At 39.2% G+C, this 22531-nt stretch overlaps 2 long non-coding RNA genes across 5 annotated transcripts in view; both read right to left on the bottom strand.

The window, feature by feature from the left end:
• LOC106505748 overlaps window positions 1–22531 on the bottom strand; it is an 842810-nt gene that overhangs the window by 536318 nt on the left and 283961 nt on the right. The window lies entirely within an intron of this gene.
• Window positions 1900–22113, bottom strand: LOC106505749. Its single transcript, XR_002338118.1, has 2 exons — window positions 5500–22113; window positions 1900–4694 (listed from the first exon to the last, which is right to left on the bottom strand). It is a non-coding gene; the product is annotated as an uncharacterized LOC106505749 (long non-coding RNA).

Genomic DNA, 22531 nt, shown 5'->3' with positions numbered 1-22531 from the left:
CTGATAACCAAAGGGGGCAGACTGTTCCAGAAAATGCAGTTATAAGATGTTGAAGATTCTATCAGCTAGGTTCTGTGAGTGAGTATATAAACAAACTTTCCCCTTTCCTGTCCACATTCAAAGGTCAGCAAGAAAGAAACTGGGTTTTTTGTTGTTGTTTTTTTTTTTTAACCACAATATACCTAGCCTAGCCCAATTAAAGCCATAATCAGACATCTCTGTGGTGACAAAACTCCTTAAATAAACTTTAATCAGGCTCTTCTGAACCCTCTGGGCCTTGGTCTTGGCATACATCCTCCTTGGGCCTCTATCACTCAGTGTTAGCAAGAATCCTGCTGAATGAATTTAGACAGAACCCTTCATCCTCATATCCGATCAAATTCCTCATCCCCTGCCGTTCCCCAGGTGATATCTGGTCACCATGGCCTGCCTTCAAGAATCTTGTTAGGTCTGTTTAACCAATATCCTCCCCTATCCAATGCTTTCTCTTAGTAATTTTCTATCCACTGACCCCACCTGCTCCTTGACTATAAATCCCCACTTGTCCAGGCTGTATTTGGACTTGAGCTCAGTTCTATACTGAGGTTTCTTTTCCTCTATTGCCAAAGTTCCTGAATAAAATCTGTTTTGGCCATTTTACCATCAAGCCGGGTTTTTTCTTTAATAGCAATAATTTTTTACACTGTATCTCTTTGTCCATCCACTCATGCCACCTGGTTTCACGTACAACTTCCAAGCGAGATCAATACATAACAACAATTATCCTGGCAATTCTGTAAAGTACAATATTTATGAACCTCTCTGTTCTCCCAAAATTGTTTATCAACATGAAATCAAATATAAAATCCCAAAATTAAATTTAAAGAAAAAGATTGCTTGAATTGTCTTAAGGGAAGGAGAGCTAACAGCTTTTATCCTGAATATTTTGTGGATAGGTCTGAGTTACCAATCTTAATATGCAATACTGTATCTGAACGGTAACGATTAATTATTATTTTATTAGAAGCATACTTGGGTTCATTATTGACACACTAAGTGCAGGGGTTTGATTGATTTAGGAGATTAAGAGATAATTTTGTTTTCAAAAGGCAATCCTCCAAAGGTAGTATCTGTGTGGGGTGTACCACCACTATCAGTGCTTCCCGTCACTGTATTGTGATGGATGAACACTCTATTCAGGACTCAAACTGTCTCCCATTTGTTCATAAAAGCTGGCAACACAGAGAGAATTTGCTGAAAGAGCCAGAGAAGAGTGAATTCCAGAGAAATGTAAAACAACATGACAGAGAAGTATTGGGGCCAAAAATAAAGCAACCAATTTTCACAAATCTAAAAAAGTGATTTTGTATTTTATTTTATTTTTTTGGCCATATAGTACATTCAGATGTAGATTCAAACAGCAAGCCTGCTGGCTCTCTGTCAGCAAAAAATGCTAAATAGGGGCAAACTTGTCTTCCTGGAGAGAGAGGAACATAGTCAAACTGAAAAACCACCTGAAGTTTGAACCAAAAGCCAATTTAGATCAAGCTGAGCAAACAGACAGGTCTGCTGGCCAATTCAAAACCAAGTTATTAAAAAGAAAGAAAGAAAGAAAGAAAAAAGTATACATGTTCAAAAAAGACTGTACAGGCCAAGGAAAACCCAGAGAGCAATTTCAGAGAGTAATAACCCACTTCCCATTCAGATCTGGGCCTAGAGTGCAGCCTGGGGTGGTTCCCATCCTGCCTCCCAGTGCCCTGACCTTGTTTTCTGCTGGTAAAATCAGAATAAACAAAAGTCAAGGGCAGCTAGAGGACTGTAGGGGCTTTGGGGGAGGGGCAGTTCCACCCACTTGGCCCAGGTTAAAATGGTGGAGGCTGTTACTTGCTGAGAGCAGATCTGCACTCTTTTTTTTTTTTTAAGACACCAGCTGAGCTTCTCTCAATTGCCCTCCAACATGAGTCACTAACCAGCCACTGGGCGTGGGGTTCTAGCAGCAGTAGTTCTTATCTCTGACACTGCCCACCCCCGCCTGCTCCTCCTCTTCTCACATGGCTTTCTCTGTTAAAGGAGAAAAAAAAAAACCTTTGAAATCCTTTTAGCAGTTCTGAAAATTGTTTACAAGCGACTCTTTCTGAAGGGGCCCCCAGTGTTTGCAAAGAACATTTATGTCAGATTTTAAAAGGTCATTGAACGTATTTGCTTGTGTGCAGGGTGTATGTATAGTTTCACTGAAGAATTGGGGGAAAGGGGGCATTTTCTGTACTTTCACCACATATTTATTAACAGTGATAAGATATTGCATGCATGACCACAACTATTCTTCAAAACTTACCTTTTTCAGATTACATATTTTTATATACTCTCAACTTCTAATTTTCTACTGGAAATGCATTATACTATAGCTTTATAAACAAAATAATGCATTTTCTTTTTAAATGACATAACTGCTCTAAAGCAAATTCAGTATTTACATCTTCCTTCTGGCAGTAACCATGACTCATAATAAGTTTTTGATACATTTAGGTAAAGATGTATCTTATACACCTGCAAATGCAGTAATGTATCTGGACTTAAATGACCTTATCTACAAAAAGAACCAAACTTCAAGTCCCCTTGACTCTGAAAACCTACAAATAACAATGGCTGTGCCACAAAGACAAAACAAGGTGATTCAGTAGAGTTTAAAAAAAGAAAAAAAAAGTCACTGAAATTGGATTAACTTGGCAGGAAGAAAACCACCTTTCCACTGACCACCCAAAAGACATTTTGCAAATATTAATTTCTTAAGTAACTGAAGAATAATGACGTATGACTTTTTCCCTTAAGTTAGATTTGAAGTTCCTTGAGGCTAGGACAAATGTTTTTGATTAAGAATGAAATTCCCCAAAATAAAATCAGGAAAACATCTCTCACCCTACCAGACAAATAGCTTAACAATGAAAAAAGATACTAAATCCATCAAAAAGAACCTAAGTGTCAGAACTCCCAGTCCAAAGATTGTTTCTTTCCATTACAATGTTCTGCCATCAAGAGGTTCAAGGTAAGAGGCTTCTAGGGAGAGACAGTAACAAGAGGAAGAGATCCAAGACCATTATAATAGACATGAGCTATATAAGGATCCTAAAATCTTGGCACTGTGTCTTTTGTGCCAGCAATATTTCTACAAGCAAATAGTCCCACCCCAGGAATCTTTATAGCACACTTGAGCTGGGTACTTGGGGATGGAGCCTGGGTTGGTGGACTGGGTTTCCTGACATTTGTATTAAGAACCTTCCCTGGCCTCTGGCAGAGCTTTGTGGCACCCAGATGAGCACTGATCTTGAGCAGACAGAGCTGGCTCAGTGCTGTAAGGCAGCTCTGGCAGACTTGGGGACCCAAGCAATAATGTTCTCAGAGGTGGCATGCACATTCTCAGTTTGTGAGTCTATTTTGTCAAAACTAAAGGGAAACAGTGAGAAATGGATTGGCTGCTCTTCCAGATGCTTTTGACCAAGCAGGATATTTGGGGGAAAAAAAAAATCTGACCTGACAAATGCCACCAAGAGAGAAAAAGGTTTTATTTGCCCATTAATTTTAGCTGAGATGTGGTCTACTGATTATACAATTTTTTTAATTAAAAAAATTAAACTATTAACAGAGCTTTTCTGTTTCCCTGTTGTATGCTAGCTACTTTATCTAGTCCAACAGTCTAAGATAGGTTACTAGAAGTCTGGGGTTTTTGTCCCCAGTCAACCACCATCCCCTGATGCTGGTCCTCGATTTCTTATTGCTTCACTGTGTAAAGGCCCTCTATAATGCCATTTTTAATTCCTGCCCTTTCCTACCTCAAACGAATGCTGTGAGGACAAATGAGATGGCTCAATGTTACCTCCTTCCCTCTCCATATGGCACTCTGATTTGCAAGGACCACATTGGGTTCTGGACTGGAAAACAACAGGGTTACGCCAGAAATGAAAGGAGGCAGAATGGATCCAGGTGGAAACCTACCAGGACACAGAGGCAGAGGTCCAGGCCAGGGCTGGAATGTTGGACTGACCAAAATCTCACAAATCAAGGTTAGGCCAAATCCCCCAAAGTACACATTTGTGTGGGTACATGAATACCTTTGAGTCTTTCAGGTCTCAAGCACATCACTGTTTGAAACTCTAGATGCAAAATCATAGGGATTATACTATAAGACTTTCTTCCTTTTACTAGAGAGTATTTTCCCTTGTAGCGGCCAGGCCTTGAGTCCCTTTATTGTTGCCCAAAGTTCTGGTAATGACAGAACTAATCATTTTAATTTGCTAGGGTCCAACTAAGTATCTTTGCAGCACCCTCTCTGACTCCAGCACATTCAGGGGAACTTGGGAAGCCAGGCAACAAGAATGAAGTCCTCAATGGGGGCTGAACAATGTGGTCCTCCTCTCTTCACACCCAGTCCATTCCTCCTCTCATTTCCAACAGTCCAAAGTCTTTTCCACCATGGACACCCATGGGGAACCCACATAAGGGGCAACACAGAAGGGGAACAATGCTGCTCTTTGTCACTGTTAATTGTGAGCCAGTTATCTGATCTGCTTTGACTTACTCTTTATGGAAAAGTCTGCATAATTTGGCCATAAAATTCCAAGATTCTCGTTTATTGTAAACCGTGCCTTTGCCAATTGCTTTTGTCAGGACTCTCCATTTTACCTCATGTCTCTGCTCTCCACTTTTGCAAATGCACTCATCTGTGAAAATGAATTAAACAGATTAAAAAGCAGCTTTTCTTATTCGTTGGAATAAAAATGGACAAACGCAGACATGGCATAACCTCGTATGCAACTCCCTGAAAAAATATTACTTCAGACAAGAGGGTAGCCTGACTCTCCAAGGAAAACAAGCCCAGAAAATGCTCTGTGACTCAAGCTGCTCCTATAATCCAGAATGATGTTCTACTTAATGACAGCCCACAATGATAATCCAATGATTGGACTTTCAACAAACCCATACTATAATGACACCATACATTCTTCTAATTAAAGTTGATTTTTACATAAAATGGTTCCTCTTTTTAGACAGACATTTATAAATTTCACAAATTCATAGAAAAAAAACACTCAAAGGAGTGTTTACAGATCATGTTACCCCTAATATATGAAGATGTCAGATGCTATTTTGACCCCACCTACCAAACCAGGACCAACCTAAAAGCAACCTTTACAGCATGGCTAGGAGCGTCCCATCATCATGGTACATCAAAGGGGGCTAGAGGATGGAGATCTCATACATTTCAGACAAGTCTTACCGTCCAGAAATCCCAGGAAAGCCACACTGCATGGCTCCAGGGAACATCAGTCATACCCATGCCTTGTGTGGTGGGTGATCTCCAGAGATGGGAAGAATACTAAGTGTGCAAACTAAACTGGCAAACTTGAATGCCTTTATCAAAGAATGCATACTTTAGTGTTCTTGTTTATTTGCTTAATGTTGTTTGTTTTTAGTAGAAGAAGGGCTAGGGGGAGCAAAGAAAGGAGAGGAATCACGCTTTGTTACCCAAGCAATGAGCCACCATCACCATGCCTTGAAGTTCTGGTTCTTAATTCAAAATGAAGTTTGCGAGCTTTGGTAGCCAAAATTTCCTCATCTCTGTGCTAGATAATCCTATCATCTTCTTCAGGGTTTGCTGTGAAGAATAAATAGGTTAAAGCATGAAAATTTCATGGTTCTGTTCCCACAAAAGAGTAAGGGCTCATTTAAGAATAGTTATTTTTATCCATGATGATTAATTTACAAGTAGTAGTATTTTCTTAAGCAGGCTTAGATGAATTGAAGATGAATCCTCCAGTCTCACAATAAATAGCAAGAAAGAGTTTCCCTCTTGCAGATGGTAAGAGCATAGCTGAAGCCAGTCTCATCACAAGGCAGCAGCTCTTCAAAGCAGCAGCACAGTACTCTCAGGAATAATGGGACAGTGATATGAGCAATGGACTCTCTTTGCATTCACATGCCATTTTAGACTTTTCACAGAATGTTCATATTTGTTTGCAATGCTTCTCACTTTGGGTACAATCAGTTATTATGTGGGACTGTCCTGTGCATTGCAGGCAATTTCACAACCTTACCCCCACCCCACTCCTAATACCAGTAGCTACCCAGCCCTTGTAACAACCCAAACAACATCCCACACTTTTCCAATTGCTGTGCAGGAGACAGAACTACCATCCATTTACGTAGAGCAAGTATCACTATATCCACTTTACAGTGGAAGAAACTGAGGCATAAAGAGTGACTGACCAAGTTAATCAGAGAACAGAGACAGTAGAAAAAAACAGTAAATAATTTATCACAAACAGTGATCACATGAGGTGGGGGAAGGGAAGTTCATCTTTCCTAACTATACAGGAACCCCTGTAGACATTCAGCCCAGTGAAAAATCAGACACAGTGAGTTACTGGTAATGACAGGAATGCATTATATTCCTCAAGGTCTAAGGATAGGAAAAAGGCCAGAAGCTCTAAAAAGAGCTCTTAGAAATTTTCTCTCAATGTACGTCTAGAACAAGGAGAGGTAAAGAGGAGAGGAAGGCAGCATGAGGAAGGAGAAATACAACTCTATAACACCTCAATGGAAGGAAGGCAAATCCCTGAGTCGACCCCACCCCAATTTCATTCTGGGACTTTAATACCTGTCAGCAATATGTCACAAATCAACTTCCATGGATCAACATCCAGTTAAAGCCTTTATAATTTGTAATTTCTTTAAGTGTTACTAACATCCTATTTCCTCCCAGTCTCTCAGTCTGTCATGTATTATAGCATGTAGAGGCCACACTTTTTTTCTTTTTGGAAAGTCTTTTCCACTGTTTTATTGAAGTCAGTGAAAAAGTACAATTCTACATGATGAAATTTATGACATAGCTAGTTCTCTTCAGGAACATGTTTCTTTTAAATAGGAATAGACCCCTGTTTTCAGCTGTGTTCCTTCAACTTTGTGTAAAAAAGGAGTAAATGGCGGTGCCCTGTGCCTATACAGGGAGCACAGCTGGTTCAGTCCTGTGGCTTCGTTTTGAGCTTCTGAATAAATTTTCTGGCTTGAAAGGAAACCGTGGCTTCTGCTATGCAACGATCTCAGACTTCTTTGTTGGAAGTCTTCAGAGCTGAAAGCCAGGTTTGACCCAAGGTGCTCTGTGACTCTTTCCTGGGTACTTTGGATCCTAAATATAAAAGAACACCTGAGTGCTTGCTAAGGAAAAGAGAGGTTTCTGAACTCCTTTGTGTGCCAGAGAAGGCTCGGTTTTCATGCAGGATCATCTAATATTAAGCTAACTTTTCCTGTATTTTTCCCTTCATCTAGCTGTTTTTTACACTGCTTATCAAAAAAAAATCCAAAAGTATCCAAAACTGGAAATTCAGTGCTAGGATCACAGAAACATTTAAAATGATTTCAGCAAATCCACTCCACACACACACTCACACACTGACTATGGGGACAGAGAGGTGGAGGAAGGGAGGGTGCCGGTAATATCTGCATTTAATTCTGAAACATACAAGTTTTAAAATCACAGGCCTCATTTTCAAGTCAAGAAATATTTTTGGCACAGCCAGGAATATGCCGACCAGTGAAGGGTGAGGTGCCGAGGAAGAGAGTTGGAGAGGACAGAAGAAATCAAGGGCAATTAACACCCATACGCAGGGCATTATGTCTTCCTCTTAAGGGAAGGAGACCAACCCCTCATACCTGGAGGATAAGAAACACTGAGGGGGAAAAAAATTCTCACAGACCAGGCATCACAGTACGTCAGAGGAAAAAAGATTTCCTAACAGCCATTTAGCCATCTGATCTACAAGAGCCCTCAGAAGGCTCCTAATATCTAATGACAAAGGGGCCAAATGACTGTTTTAAAAAGTGGGAACATGTATCACTTTTTTATAGAAAATCTTGTTTTAGAGTTATTCATTCGTCAGACAGATATGGGGCACCTAGTATGCCAACACTGGGGAAATGCAGATACATTTCTTGGAGTCTGAACACTTAAATTACTTCCTGACTTCATAGACTGAATACTGTTCCTACTCCTCACTCCTTCCTTATAGAAGGAATACCCATCCACACACTGTGCCACATGACCAAGCAAGAATATGGCATCAGAGAACATGGAATATATTTCTCCACCCAATTAGTGTTGGGTCTGGCCACACAACTTGCTTAAGCCAATGGAACTTTAGTGTTAGCCATAGCTCTGCTATAGATGTCCAAGGCACTCATTCTGCACTGATCCCATTCTTAAAGTTTTATTTTGTTTAGTTTTTCTAATGCAAACAAAGAACACTACAAAGATGGCAACTATAATATAATACAGTCTCTATTCTTATGTGTTTTGGTATTATTTATTTGTCTATAAACATTTGCTGGTGCAAACAGGATATAAATCTTTAAAGCCAGGGAGCTAATCTACTATCTATTAATATTAATCATAAATTTATAGCCCTATCTATTTGAAGGTTCTTAACTGTTTTGTTTATGAAATTACAGATTTCAGATTATCAGATTATCAGATTATCAGATTTTCCTGATAGCTCTTCAAATAAACATTGAGAACATTTAGGAGGTTCAATTACCACATTAGGTTGTTAGTATCAGAAAGTAAGTTTGAATGTAAGAAAGATGTAGGAATTGGGCAAATACCTTAAGCACTCTAAACTTCAATTTATGTATTTGCAAAACTCTAAAGACCTCAAGTTCAAAGAGAGTGACAAGCATACAGAGGAGACTGCAGTCAGCTCTCAAACTAGAACCCACCTGAGCCCAACCTTAATCAGCTAAACTACAACAAGTATACAAAGCCAAAAAAGAGAAATATTTGTAGTTGTAAGCCACAAAGAATTAGGAGTTGTTTTGTAGCATTATAGCAATAGCTCATTAATACACTGACCAATGGCGTGTTCCCCTTTAACTATGACATATCCAACATTTTTGTTAGTGCCTTTCTAGGGTGGCTAATCCTCCCAGTTCATCCAGGATTGTCTGTTTTAAAACTGAAAGTCCTTCATCCCAAATAAACTGGGACAGTTGGTCATCCTAGTGCCTTCCAACTTCTGCTTTCTGAATCCTTTCTGCCTCTTGGTGTTAGCCATAGCTCTGCTATAGATGTCCAAGGCACTCATTCTGCACTGATCATTCTGCTGGCCCAGACTCCCACCTACCACCTCTGCAGCTCCCCAGCTGAGCCTGCCCTCTATAAGCAACCCCAAGTGCCAGTTCCATAGGTTTTTCTTCAAATCTCACCTATCTCCAGTAGTTACTAATCGCTAATAAGATTTATTTACCACAAGTAGTTAATGGTGATGTATAATTTATTCTTTGTTTCTTAAAAAAAAAAAAAAAGAAAATGTCTGAGGTGGCAATGACTTAACTGAGAGTGCTGCCATTATCCTCAACCTAAACCCTCTACAGACATCAGTAATCAATTATGACACTCTGTCCCATTAAACCCTAATGTGCATTCAAAAGCCTGGTCAACATAGTGCTTTTTGGTAACCATTTCAAAGGGATTCAAGTTGGAACATAAAATGAATCCCATATGTCACCCCTGGCTTATGCCAGGAAAAAAAAAATGTAACTGTAACAATGAGAATATCACCTGACTCTACTTCTGAGAGGTAGGGTAGAGGCAAAGAGCAAGAAGTAAATCTGCGATCAGGCAGCCAGAATTCCTTTCTATGACTCTGATCAAGTTATGGTAATTTTCCTGGCTTCAGCTTCTTCATTTGTTTAAATTAAAAAAAAATTTTTATTAATTCCATGGCCTTTAGGCTAATATATTTCTCTCTGAAATGTTAGACATTAAAGAAAAAATTTTTCACGTATCTTTCAGTTCTGTAGGACTGTGGTTTTATGAACCCATATCAGAGCGTTTCCTTTAGAAAGACCAAATATAAGCTGTGCTGAGAGGATAAAATGAGACTATGAATTTTAAAACACCTTGTTTGTTGTAATCTGCTCTAGAAAAGAGACAGGAAATGATTTTATGTTTATTACTTATCATCATTAGCATCTCGCCCTTCATGCTCTTTCTCCTCATAGGCTCAGGGCAGCACTACTGAAGATGATTTTCCTGATAGCTCTTCAAATAAACATTGAGAACATTTAGGAGGTTCAATTACCACATTAGGTTGTTAGTATCAGAAAGTAAGTTTGAATGTAAGAAAGATGTAGGAATTGGGCAAATACCTTAAGCACTCTAAACTTCAATTTATGTATTTGCAAAACTGGAAAAACACATACATACAAAATTAGAGAAAAACATCTTAACAAGGCCTAGCTGGATGAGAAAGAATTTTACTATCATAGGGATTCACTATAACTTACCTAAAGCATCTAAACTGATAGCTGTCACATTATGAGTGGTCTGCAAATGGCAGTGGACATTAATACTATTAAAGTTATAATTTCATCAATTGTCTTGTAAACTATATGAAGAAAAGACCTTGTTTAAGGAGGATGACATCTCTGGCTTCTAGGAAAGGGGCTGCCAAGGAGGATTATCCAGCCCTCCAGATCCTAGAAATGTACACTCTTGTGAGAAAGGTTGGCCATGAGGCTTTTGTTGCCTGGACCAGAATCAGCTAACCCATCTCATCCAGCAACCTGATTATCATCCCTTCCTTCTTCCAAGTGCCCTGACAACAGGAGGGATGCTCTGTATTGGGTACCCCTGGAGGTGGGTACATAGTTGACACAGTTGCTTACTTGTGGTGAGTGTGTGTGTGTGTGTGTGTGTGTGTGTGTCCAGCTCAGCAATCCAACCAAGTCAGAGGGCGTTGAGAATTCTCGGATCTACACCCACCATCTCCATGTGAATGGTCCTGCTCTAGGGATATTCCTGCACCAGAATGATGCCATCACTTCCATGTGGTGAGCAAGCATCCTTCAGAGCAGCTCTGTAGTTTTCACTTACATGACATCCTGGAAAGGCAAACTGTAGCAACGGTTAATATCAATGTTACCTAGGGCTGGGGTCAGGAAGGGGACTGACTAGAAGGGGTATAAGAACTCTCCCAGGTGATGGAAACTGCTATGAGCTGAACTGTCCCTCCATACAAATGTTGAGCCCTAATCCTTCAGTACCTCAGAATGTGACTGTATCTGGAGACAGGGCCTTTAAAGAGATAATTAAAATAAAAAGAGGCCATTATGGCAAGCCCCAATCCAATACAACTGTTGTCCTCACAAGAGGAGGAAATTTGGGCACTAGAGGCACCAAGGATGTGCCTACATAGAGGAAAGACCACCTAAGGACACAGCAGAAGTTGCCATTTGCAAGTCAAGGAGAGAGGCCTCAAAAGAAACCCAACCTGCTGAAATTCTGGTCTTGGACTTTCAAACTCCAGAACTGAGAAAACAAATTTCTGTTTTTTAAATCACCTATTCCATCATATTCTGTAGTGGCAGCCTTAGAAAACTAATACAGATATAGTCTACATTTTTATTGTGATGGTGATTACACGACTATTTTACATTTGTCAAAACTCATCTAACTGTACCCCTACAAAGAGTGATTTTCAATGTATGAAGATCATAGAATTTAACAAGCCTAACTTTTACAATGCTACTGAAGAATTTCCTAAATAGGACTATTTTTTAAAAACGCTTATTTAAATAGAATTAAATAACTAAAAATCAAATCCATTCTTAAAGTTTTATTTTGTTTAGTTTTTCTAGTGCAAACAAAGAACACTACAAAGATGGCAACTATAATATAATACAGTCTCTATTCTTATGTGTTTTGGTATTATTTATTTGTCTATAAACATTTGCTGGTGCAAACAGGATATAAATCTTTAAAGCCAGGGAGCTAATCTACTATCTATTAATATTAATCATAAATTTATAGCCCTATCTATTTGAAGGTTCTTAACTGTTTTGTTTATGAAATTATCAATATTTATGATCAATAATTGAAATGTTTTACTCTTTCAATAATAGATATACATTGTGTTTTAAATGGAGACTTCAATACATAAAGCACATTACATGCAGATTGTTTAACTGTATTTTATTTTTTGTTTGGTTTTTTTTTTGTTTTGTTTTTTGTTTTGTTTTTGTTTTGCTTTTTAGGGCTACACCTGTGGTATATGGAAGTTCCCAGACTATGGGTCAAATTGGAGCTACAACAACTGGCCCACACCACAGCCACAGCCACATAGGATCCTTAACCCACTCAGCTGGGCCAGGGATCAAATCTGTATCCTCATGGATCCTAGTCAGATTCATTTCCTCTTTTCTCTGTGCCACAACAGGAATTCCATATTGTTTACCTGTATTTTAATGTGATTATTCAGATGGACAGAATTTGTTCCTATTATTGATTTTATTATGCTGATTATACGTGATGATAACTAACACAATCACTCAATCACTGGTCATCCCAAATTTAGAGATGTCATTGACAACACTGAAGTAGAACATTTGGTTACTCGGCCTTAAGGGTCATGGGGCCAAGGCCAAAGCTAAAGCCAAATAGTATTTGGCCAAAACTGAGGGTGAAGCAAAAATTTAGTACATTCCTATAGGAACTGAATTGAATTACAGTATAGTTAATCAGACCATAAATAAAAAGTGAATCTATTAATACAAAAAGACATATTCTATCATTTCATCAGATGAGAAAAAGCACTTGACATTGTAAACATGTAGTTCTCATTCATATGAACAAACCAGTCTATAAGTAGCCTTGCTCAAGGTACCGTCACTACAATAATCCTGAATATTCAGTTGTCCAGTCTCTAAAACTCAGCCTCCTATATGTAACTGACCCTTTCCTTGATAGGTTTCTGAAGCTACAGTTCAGAAACTACTGAAGTAGAGTTGCAAAGGAGTCACTTTGTCTTTTCCTTTTTCCTGCCTAGAGGTTTCTTTGGGGGAACTCTTGATAATTCACAAAAAATTTTCAGCTAGGCATCCCTGTCAGAAGGACTGGCACCCTTCCTGGGCCCACTTGTAACTTCATGATGGATGCTTTAATAATCTGCCTGTTTGCTGCTTCACCAGTGCTTTACTCTAAAGACATTTGTTTTATAAATCCAGTTAGGAAAAAGCCCTGAACAAAGCTGCTTTTTCCGTGATTCTTTCCATGGCCTGCCCATGGGTCAGCATTTAGCTATGCCAATGCCTCAAAGCATAATTATTAGATGAGATATTTCCTCCTGAGGCAGCACAAGCTGTTTCCTTCTTTCATAAGGTAAAATGTGTGCACTATTCCATAATCAAACAAGTAAGGAAAATCTCTACTTAGCACATGCACAGTCAAGAATACAAATTCTAACACCAATTAGTAACAATATGAATTTAAGTCAGAATAGCCAATTTGCTAGTATGAAAATCCTAGCCAGGAAAATGTTTCTTCCTTTTCTACCATAACAGCCCTCAGTCGATAGAGACTTCTATTAATATTTTTAATTGCTTTCATGTATAGCCATTGTCTTTACAACGGCTTTACCTAGGGTAGGGAAATGTACAAAATCATTCCAGTAGGTGATCTAACATGGATTGTCATGACATGGAGGCTGGTTAGAGCAACCCTAAAGATAAAAGAGTGCTCAGAAGAACTGGAATTGATCCAGTTCTAGTCTAGCTCTTCCTTGACTTGGCTGGAGACATTGAGTAAGTATCTCACCCTTTCTGAGTCTCAGTTTTCTCATTATAAAATAAAGAAAGCAACATGTGGAAGTCTTTTGGGAACTAACATGCAGTTCAAATGTAGGAGACTATTAGTAACAGAATCACAGCATATTTTCCCATCAAGTCTAAATAAAAGTGAGAAACACTGTCCCTAGCCTGGTGTTATGGTATGGGTGTGGCTAAGAGTCCAAGAGAAATAGACCCCTTACTGTGTTTTACCCCTGTGTCCTGAGAACAGTTTTTCTTTCCCTGCACCTTATACCTTTGAACACAAACTTTTCCAAAAATTATCTGAAGTCATACAAAGAAGTCCTAGCCAGAGTATGCACATCTGCCTCTTTAAGTACTTCTTCTCTTACAGGCATTGAATTCAAGATCTGAAGGTTTGAAGACAGATGGGCATCCTCCTCATATTCTATGGGGAATATGTAGTGGTATCCTTCTTGGAAGAGGCATTCTTTTAACTAGCTCCAGTTGCATAATGTTCAGATTTACAAATTTATATTTTCTCCCCTCTGATATAATCAATTAAAGATCCATTCAGAGCTTGAGAGACTGAGTTGTAAGGAGTAAGAGCTGAATATAGAAATTTAGATAATATATATGTAAAGAGAATATGGAAGCATTTTTCAACAAAGAAAAAATATTAAATGCAAGAAAGAATGAGCTGAATGAAACTTTTAAAAATTCAGACATTTTATGAGAAAGACAAAGGACAAAAATTTGCAAGGAATAAGAGTCAAATATAGAAATTTAGATGATATATGTATAGAGCAGAGAGAATGTGGAAACATTGTTCAACAAAAAAATATTAAATATAGGAAAAGAAAAAGTGAGCTGAATGAAGTAAAAAAATAGACATTTTATAAGAAAGACAAATGACAAAAATTTTTTGAGTAAATAATAATCTTAGAGATATTTCCAAGGGTATACTAGAATTTAATTATTAAAACCTTTATGAATCTATGGAATTGTTCACTTGTTGAAACCTGTTATGAGTAGAACACTGTCTTCACTGTGGAAGTAATGCTGGAGGCAGATAATCTGGGTTCAAGTTCTAGTGCTGCCACTTAGCCCAACTGGACTTTCAGCAGGGCACTGACTTCTCTGGACCTGGTTTCCACATCTATAAGATGTGTGGATAGACTAGATGAAAAGCAGCAAGCTGGAGATCACTAGGCTGACTGATGAATGAATCAAAACTTAAACATTTTAGAAACAGTACATAAAAAGCTAGAATTCCAGGTTTTCCTAAAAAGTTGGAGCAGCCCTTAATGCTGAGTCAGCTTCCTGCCTGGCGGCAATAGGCTAGAGCTGATTATCTGCACCAGGATACTCTCCTCTTTGCCTGGAGCTGCCCAATTGTGCCTACATGCCTATTTTCTGTCCTGCTTCACTCCCGTGAATTACTTGCATGGGCTCAGGCATTTACACTTGTGACCCTGGATAGCTGTTCTTTACCATCCCAGTTCTCAGATTCTCTTATTCTTTAAAGCTCTGCACTTGGAATGAAAAATCCAATGCAATAAATTCTCTTCTTGCTCTATAACTTTAATCATCCCTTATTTGCAGAAGAGCACTTAAAGATTGGGCTCTACAAATTGAAACTAACATACTGACTATCTAAAAACTCTTTAAACCTTCCACCTCTCACATGTTGTGGTGTTTATTTTAGCTTCCCACTCATCTACTTTGTGTCCTGTCCAGTTTGATTTCTGTTTTACAGTCATATTTACATAGACTTTCTATAGTAATTAATTTCAAAGCATAACATTAAACTGGCCCCTTCAAACAGAACACATCAGAAACAAAAAAATATTTATTTAATGAGAATAGCTGGATGCCAAAGACGGAATTCTTGAAGCTTAGGCAAACCTGAAGGATTTCTTGCAAACACTAAATCTTTGCCTTTTAGCCCCTTTTAAAACTACTTCCATAAAAGAAAATCTATTCTCTTTTGACCAGACTGCACACAAACATGAGGTTAAAAATGTTTGCCTGACATTTTTCAATATCCCTGCTTTGAATGCAGCAGTTTGTTTTGCTGCCATATTTCTTTCAAACGATGTGCTTTGTAAGAATCTTATATTCATCAACATACCTATGAGCAAATTTTTTTAGTAGAAAGTGTTAGCTAGCTGCTTGCATGCCTTTGAATGTGAGAGATTTTACCATATGTTGCCATATCATTTAGATTATGTCTAAGTGATGCCAAAAATCTGGAGGGAAAAAAAGAGAGATTCTATTATCTACATGCTTTATTTGCAAGTCACCAAACAGCTAGCTGTTTCAGATCATCCAGCTGTGTGGCACCATATAGCTACCACATCTGGGTGATTAGCTGAATTATTCATTTTCATCAAGATATTTTGTTCTCCTATGGACAATATCTGAGCTGGTCACGTGAATGTGTGTAGTATATGCATGTATTTACATAAGCACATGTGTTTCTAAAATGACAAATTTAAGCAACTTTTTCAATTATAAAATGCAGAGTCAGACTCTTCCCTCACCTGCTGGACATTTCTAACAGTCAACAGCTCTTTTCTGTCTGTGCCCATGAAACTCAGAGTCAGGTGAGGGAGAAAGTTGAGAGGTCAGCCAAATAAAGCCAAGGAAGGAAACAGGCAGTCTCATTCCCTACAGTCCAGAGTCAACAGTTCTGACCCTAAAGCAGATGCACAAATGCTGGTAGATGGACACACCTAAAAGAAGCCAGCCTGGGCTGGAGGAGTCACAAAATACAAGTTACTATTTAAGGAGCACTTATTATGCAGGCTTAGTGTCTTTACATGTATCATTTCATTTGAGTCTCTCAATAATTCCATGAGGCAAAAACTATTATTTCCTACTCCCTTCTTGTTTTGGTTTTTTACACAAATAATGATGAGTGGTAATGTTGGTATTTGAAAACAAGTCTGACTTCTAAACACCTTCTTCCAAATGGCACTGGAGCCCTAGCAATGCACATCATTCAGGCCGGTGTGACAATGGCAACCACCCCTGTACTTATCTAAGCCTTCACTGCTAGAACCTTCGTTAATTTCCTAACATCTCTGTGCAGGGGGAGAAAAGGAGAAGTAGTCGATGTGACCCTACTTTCACAACCATAGCACATGCCACCTGAATGGCAAAGGTGGGTTGGGCACAACCTGTACTGCTATGTTTCAAGCTGCCATGTTTCCTGAGTTTTCTAATAAGTCTAATCTCAAATCCTCTCTCGCTGTCAGTCTATCTATTTTGATTTAAGGTTTATGAAATTAGACTGTTAAACTCCAATGGAAACTGTGACCTCATCTACCATCTTTGTATATTTAAACTATTTGAGACATGGGTGGCTACAATTATTTTTAATGTTCGCTATAGTAGTTTTAATGTATTTCCATTAAACTCTGTTTAAGGAGGCATGCCTCCTGGGGGGGGGGCATCTTTTTTGTTCTTGGAATCTAGGCAGGCATGATATATCACACCATGGTACCATGAGGCAGACAATAGATGGAATTGAACACAGAAAACTTTTAAAACCAAACAAGCAAATAATTGTCATCCCAATTATTTCATTATAGCTGACAATAGAATAACACAAAAGACTGAGTGGCTCCCAGAATGGCACGACAATCATAAAAGACTGAAGACACAAAGAGCATTTCTAGGAGACAGCAGAATTCCTACAATATGTGATGTACAGTAAAACCTTGTTATTCTGATCACAGCTCTTTTTTCTCCAAATAGTATGTAATTCAAAACAATTCCCACTCCCCAGCTGCTTAGACTGTCTTATTGTTATTTTATTAAAATACAAGCTCATTTTAACCTGGCTAATTCAAAGTCAAATTTTCCCAGCCCCTTACACGGTAACTAAGGAGCTCTTACTTCACACTGTTTCACCTCCTGGGCTCTTATGACCCCAAAATTGTTTTCACAAATGCAAGAGTGCAGAGTAAAAGAAAATTACTACACAGGATGGCAATAAAATATGCAGAAAAAAATGTATGTTAAGTATCTGTTCTTTTCTTCTCTGACATTCCAAATTCTCTTTTTCACAATTTCCCTTATGTTTAGATATTAAACTATAATCTGAAGGAGAGAGAGAGAAGGGGAGAGAGAGATTTGATGTTTTACTAGTAGCAAAACCCTTTAACATCTAATAATATCTCATATAGTGATGTGATGTATTGGCACTGACTACATGCAGTTAACTTTAAATATATGAGCTTAGAGAATCTTCACAGTAACCACAGATTAAGCATTTTTTTCCCTCATTTTGGTGGTGGAAAAAGAGGCACAGAAAGGTGAAGCAACTTGCCCCAGGCTGTGCCTTACGAAGCCAGGACTTGGACTCAGCCAGGACAGGAAGTTAGGCCTCTCTTTAGGAGAAGAGTGGTGAAGCTTCTTAAGGCCAGACGCTGGGCTCCATCTTTTTTCCTCCCTTGTCCATTCTATCCTCACAGCATCAGCACCATCACTACCCCGAGCCCACAGCCCCATGGAAAAAATGAGCCCCACTCCATCCTAAGTTTCCCTTCCCACTAAACATCAGAGACTTCCCAAATCCTAAAACAATAATGATCCCTTTAGCAGCCAGCAAACTCCAAGAGGGTTTTGTAGACAGCACTTGGACAGGAGAGAAGAAGTGATCAAGCAAGCCCTGAGTCTGGAGTCCTACATGGATCTCAGGCCACCCATTGCCAATGCCGAGGTAACTTGGATCCCATCACACACTAGTAGATTCCAGTTGCTGCATTCTCTCTGAAACTTGCCTGTTCACTTAAGATTTCAGTGGGGCCCTCACAATACTTTTCCCAAGCAAAATTCCCAATCTGGGTATGCTTTGCTCTTCTCAAAGTTCTTGCAGCACGTTGATGTACCCAACCCTAGCTGTAGTGGCTGTTGGTTGCAAAAGACACACAGCTGTGCCCATCTCAGAGACATGCCCCATGCGAAATGGAACTGCCTCATCTCGGACGTTATGCCAGTGACCAATGATTAACTACCTGGGGAACAAAAGACTGGCCCGTTGCTTTGACTGGCAATTACCTTTGGGGTACAGTTTGCTACCCACAGCTCCTCTTGATCATAGTGAAATTTGGTTCCAGCTAAGAACTTTCTTAGCTTTCTTCCCCTTATTCTGAGAGCACCACTTCAATAAATCATGTATGCAAGAACCTCAGTCTCAGGCTCTGCTTCTAAGACAATGATCTTAGCTTCCCTCCCAGACCCAGGACTCTCCATTCACTCCATTCCTTCCTCTGCCTCTAGATTCCCTCCTGCCTAAGACTCCTCAGCCTGACCCACTCCAAATTTCTATACAAGGTGTCACATGCTATTTTCAATCACCATATAATGTTTTTCCTACCTATAAAAATAGAAAATATTGGATTCTCTTGTGGTACAGAGAGTTAAGTATCCAGTGCTGTCATTAAAGCAGCTCAGGTCACTGCTGTGGTATGGGTTTAATCCCCGGCCTGAGAACTTCCATATGCCATGGGCTCAATCAAAAAAAGAAAAGAAAAAGAAAACATTCCTAACTTACACTTTCCTGAGCAAATTATATCAACATTTACTGGAATTTGTTCTGCCAACATAGCTGCAGATTGTCCACTAGGAAGAATGAACATGCCTTAGTTTAGGAAGCCTCCTGCATCCCCATAGGGGACTGATGAGCAGACTTGCCCATACTTTAACAAATACTAAGACTACCTGGGCCAGGACAACTGCCTAGTGAGGATTAATAAGATTCATCTCCAGCGTAGACTGTGCCCAAAGTTTGCCATCAGGTCACAACTTCTGCTTTCTTGGCTCTGAGACTAGGTCACCCATCTAGTTGTGGGAACATGGAGACTGGACACTTCTTTCAGAGGTTAACTGTAGGTGCACATGCATGCCTGTATGCATACACATGCACATACAAACACACATATAGACACTCTCAGGCCCAACATAAAGAAGTAACTCCAGTTTGAGAAGGAATGAGGGCTGACAGAGAACTTCTCCCCCTTCAAGCAGAAGGACTGAAAAGTAAGGCATTTTGTTTCTATGCAAGGTTTGAGTATTTCCACTGAGAAGGCTTTAAAACTTTCCTTGAAGCCCTTTGATCAGCTTCCAACTCTTGCTGCAATTATAACTCCATCTCTTTGGAGCTACTAAAAGACTCACTGTCTAGCCCAGAGAAGGGAAATTAACACTCAGGTTAAGACAGACCCCAAAACACCAGATATGTCTTTCTTGTTTTTCAGATTCCCTTCCAGTGTGCGTGCTTTTCCCACTTAGAGGTGAGTGTAGGCACTGTCTTGCTACCTCTTTTTCAAACAAGAAGAGGGCTGCACTGGAATCAGGAAACACAAAAGCTTATATGCGTCCTTGGGCAAGTCTGTCTCTCTAACTGTTCTCTCTTTCCCTCCTCAACTGTAAACACAATACCCTGAACCAAGTTGATCTAGGTCTCATGAGACTTTCACCATCTGTAAAATGGGGATAAAATGAGTACCTTTCTCATTGGGTTGGGGTGGATATTTACTAATAACATATAGAAAGTACTTAAAATTGTGGCTGGCACATAACAAATATTCAGTAAATATTTAACTGTTGTGATTCATCCTCATTTACCAAAAAGGACCTATCAGGTTGATTTCCCCACTAGAAGACATAAAACATTCATGGGCCCAAATATAATCAAACTAGCATCTGTTGAGAACTATGTGTTAGATATTAAGAAATTCTATACATTACCTCATTTAAACCACATCAAAATCATTTGAGGTTGAAACATCATTTTCCTCCATTTTAGAGATGAAGAAACAAAGGAACAAGAGGTTTCGCAAGTTGCTCATGGTAACACAGAATACATGTTAATATTTCACAGTCACCTCTTCAGGAAAAAAAAAAAAAAAGTCCTAATTTGTAGCATGTGCCATTTTCCTAGGAATAAATCCTTCCACCAGAGCCACTCACAAGGTACCACTGTGGCATGACTGAATGCAGAGCCAGGCAGAAATGAGCACAGCTGGCTCTCTGTTGCTGCTCCACATACCTGAATACAGTTGGAATGCTGTGGCGTGAGCAGCCCCTCCAGGGCCACTAGGCTAACCTCTTCATAGCATGTCCATGTCTTTTCATGACTTCAGCTCAACACCACTTTAGAATGCAAACCAAATGATATACATGCTCCTTATAAAACATCAATTTGTAAAACAGATTTTGCTTGTGTTTCAGTGTGTAAGTCTGAATAGGGGTCAGAGCTATGTTATTAACTGTGCATTCATGTTCTTTTTATTAGTGGAAAGGAACAATTGTTTCACTTCAAGAGAACTTAGAACTGATTTACTTCTGTTATCTGCTTCTGTACCGCAGCTAATATTATAATTATTTGCAAGATACAATAAAATATAATGTTTTAAGAATACAGATTTTTCTCTTCATTTATAAATTCAATCTAGTTTTCAACAATGTATAAATTTCCTGGTTGGTTGGTGCATTTTTAAATGTTTGGATTGCACAATTATTGTATATAATGAAAAATGTATATTATGCATTCTTTCTTATTGAATGTTTTATGCAAATTAATGTTTCTCAGTTGAAATTGTTGATTCATTTCTGCTAGCTTATTAATAACACATTACCAGATGTTTCTAAATCTCTCTATACAATTTCAATTCTTGATCAAGCCTAGAATTTCACCCAAAGAGCTTTTCCTTTCTGGTCTTAATTTAGAATATGTATTGACTTAGCAATTTTAAAATGTACTGTAAGAATAAATAATGAGATTCTCAGTTTCTAATCCTCTGTGGCGGCTACAGTATCATTTTTTGCACCATAGAGCAGCTAGATGAATTTATTCAGAGATAACTGGGAGCAAGCAAGCTGTAAGAGTAGAACCATACATTTCCCACAACTACTAGGAGGTTTTCTCCTACCTCCAAGAATCTCTGGTGCTCCAGACTTCAGGAGTCATTGCCAAAGTCTCAGCTGAATGGTGATGGCAGGGCTCGAGTATGGGCAGCCCACTCCAGGCTGTCTGTCAGCATTAAGAAAGGCTGAGGCCGGGCCCTGGAGACCCTACCCTCACCCTTCTCAGCTCTGCAAGTCCAGGAACACAAATTGAGGTGGAGGTAGATGTTGACTTTGGCACCTCCTTTTTTGTATTCTTCTAGTGCCGAATGCCTCCTTTAGGGCCTTGAATAAATTAATTCAGGCTTTGTGCTAATAACTTGAGGTCCAATCCAAACATTTAAAAATGTACCAACCAACCAGGAAATTTATACATTGTTGAAAACTGAATGTCTTCATTTTAAATGAAAACTGCACAGAAGAGGGCATGATTGGCTCAAAGAAGTTGTTCAAAGGTGGGATTTCAGGGACTGTTACACCAGAAAGTTTTTAATGGGAGAACATCTCCCCTAGTCTTCAAAAGAACACCATTTGCATAGCTCTCTACCCATTCTTTTTTTTTTTTTTTTTTTTTTTTTGTCCTTTTAGGGCCATACCCGCAGCATAGGGGTCTAATCGGAGCTGTAGCTGCCAGCCTACACCAGAGCCACAGTAACGCCAGATCTGAGCCATATCTGTGACCTACACCACAGCTCATGGCAACGCTGGATCCTTAACCCACCAAGTGAGGCCAGGGATCAAACCCATAACCTCATGGTTCCTAGTTGGATTTGTTTCTGCTGCATCATGATGGGAACTCAAGCTCTCTACCCATTTAAAGGACCAACTCCAACCCATCCCTCCCAACCCCTCAGGCTACCTGGGTCCATTGCCTCCACATAGTCCACAAATAGCAATTCTCTCTGCACCAATGATGACTTATCTTCTCCTTCAGAGGGGAACAGTGCCAGGCTCATTCCCCTCTTCTACCACTAAAAACAGCTAATATATACTGAATAATCACCATGGGCCGGCCTAA

Source organism: Sus scrofa, chromosome 13 (assembly GCF_000003025.6).
Source record: "Sus scrofa isolate TJ Tabasco breed Duroc chromosome 13, Sscrofa11.1, whole genome shotgun sequence".
NCBI lineage: Eukaryota > Metazoa > Chordata > Mammalia > Artiodactyla > Suidae > Sus > Sus scrofa.
Note: the sequence above shows the minus strand (reverse complement) of the source record. Positions and strands in the feature narration are given on the sequence as shown.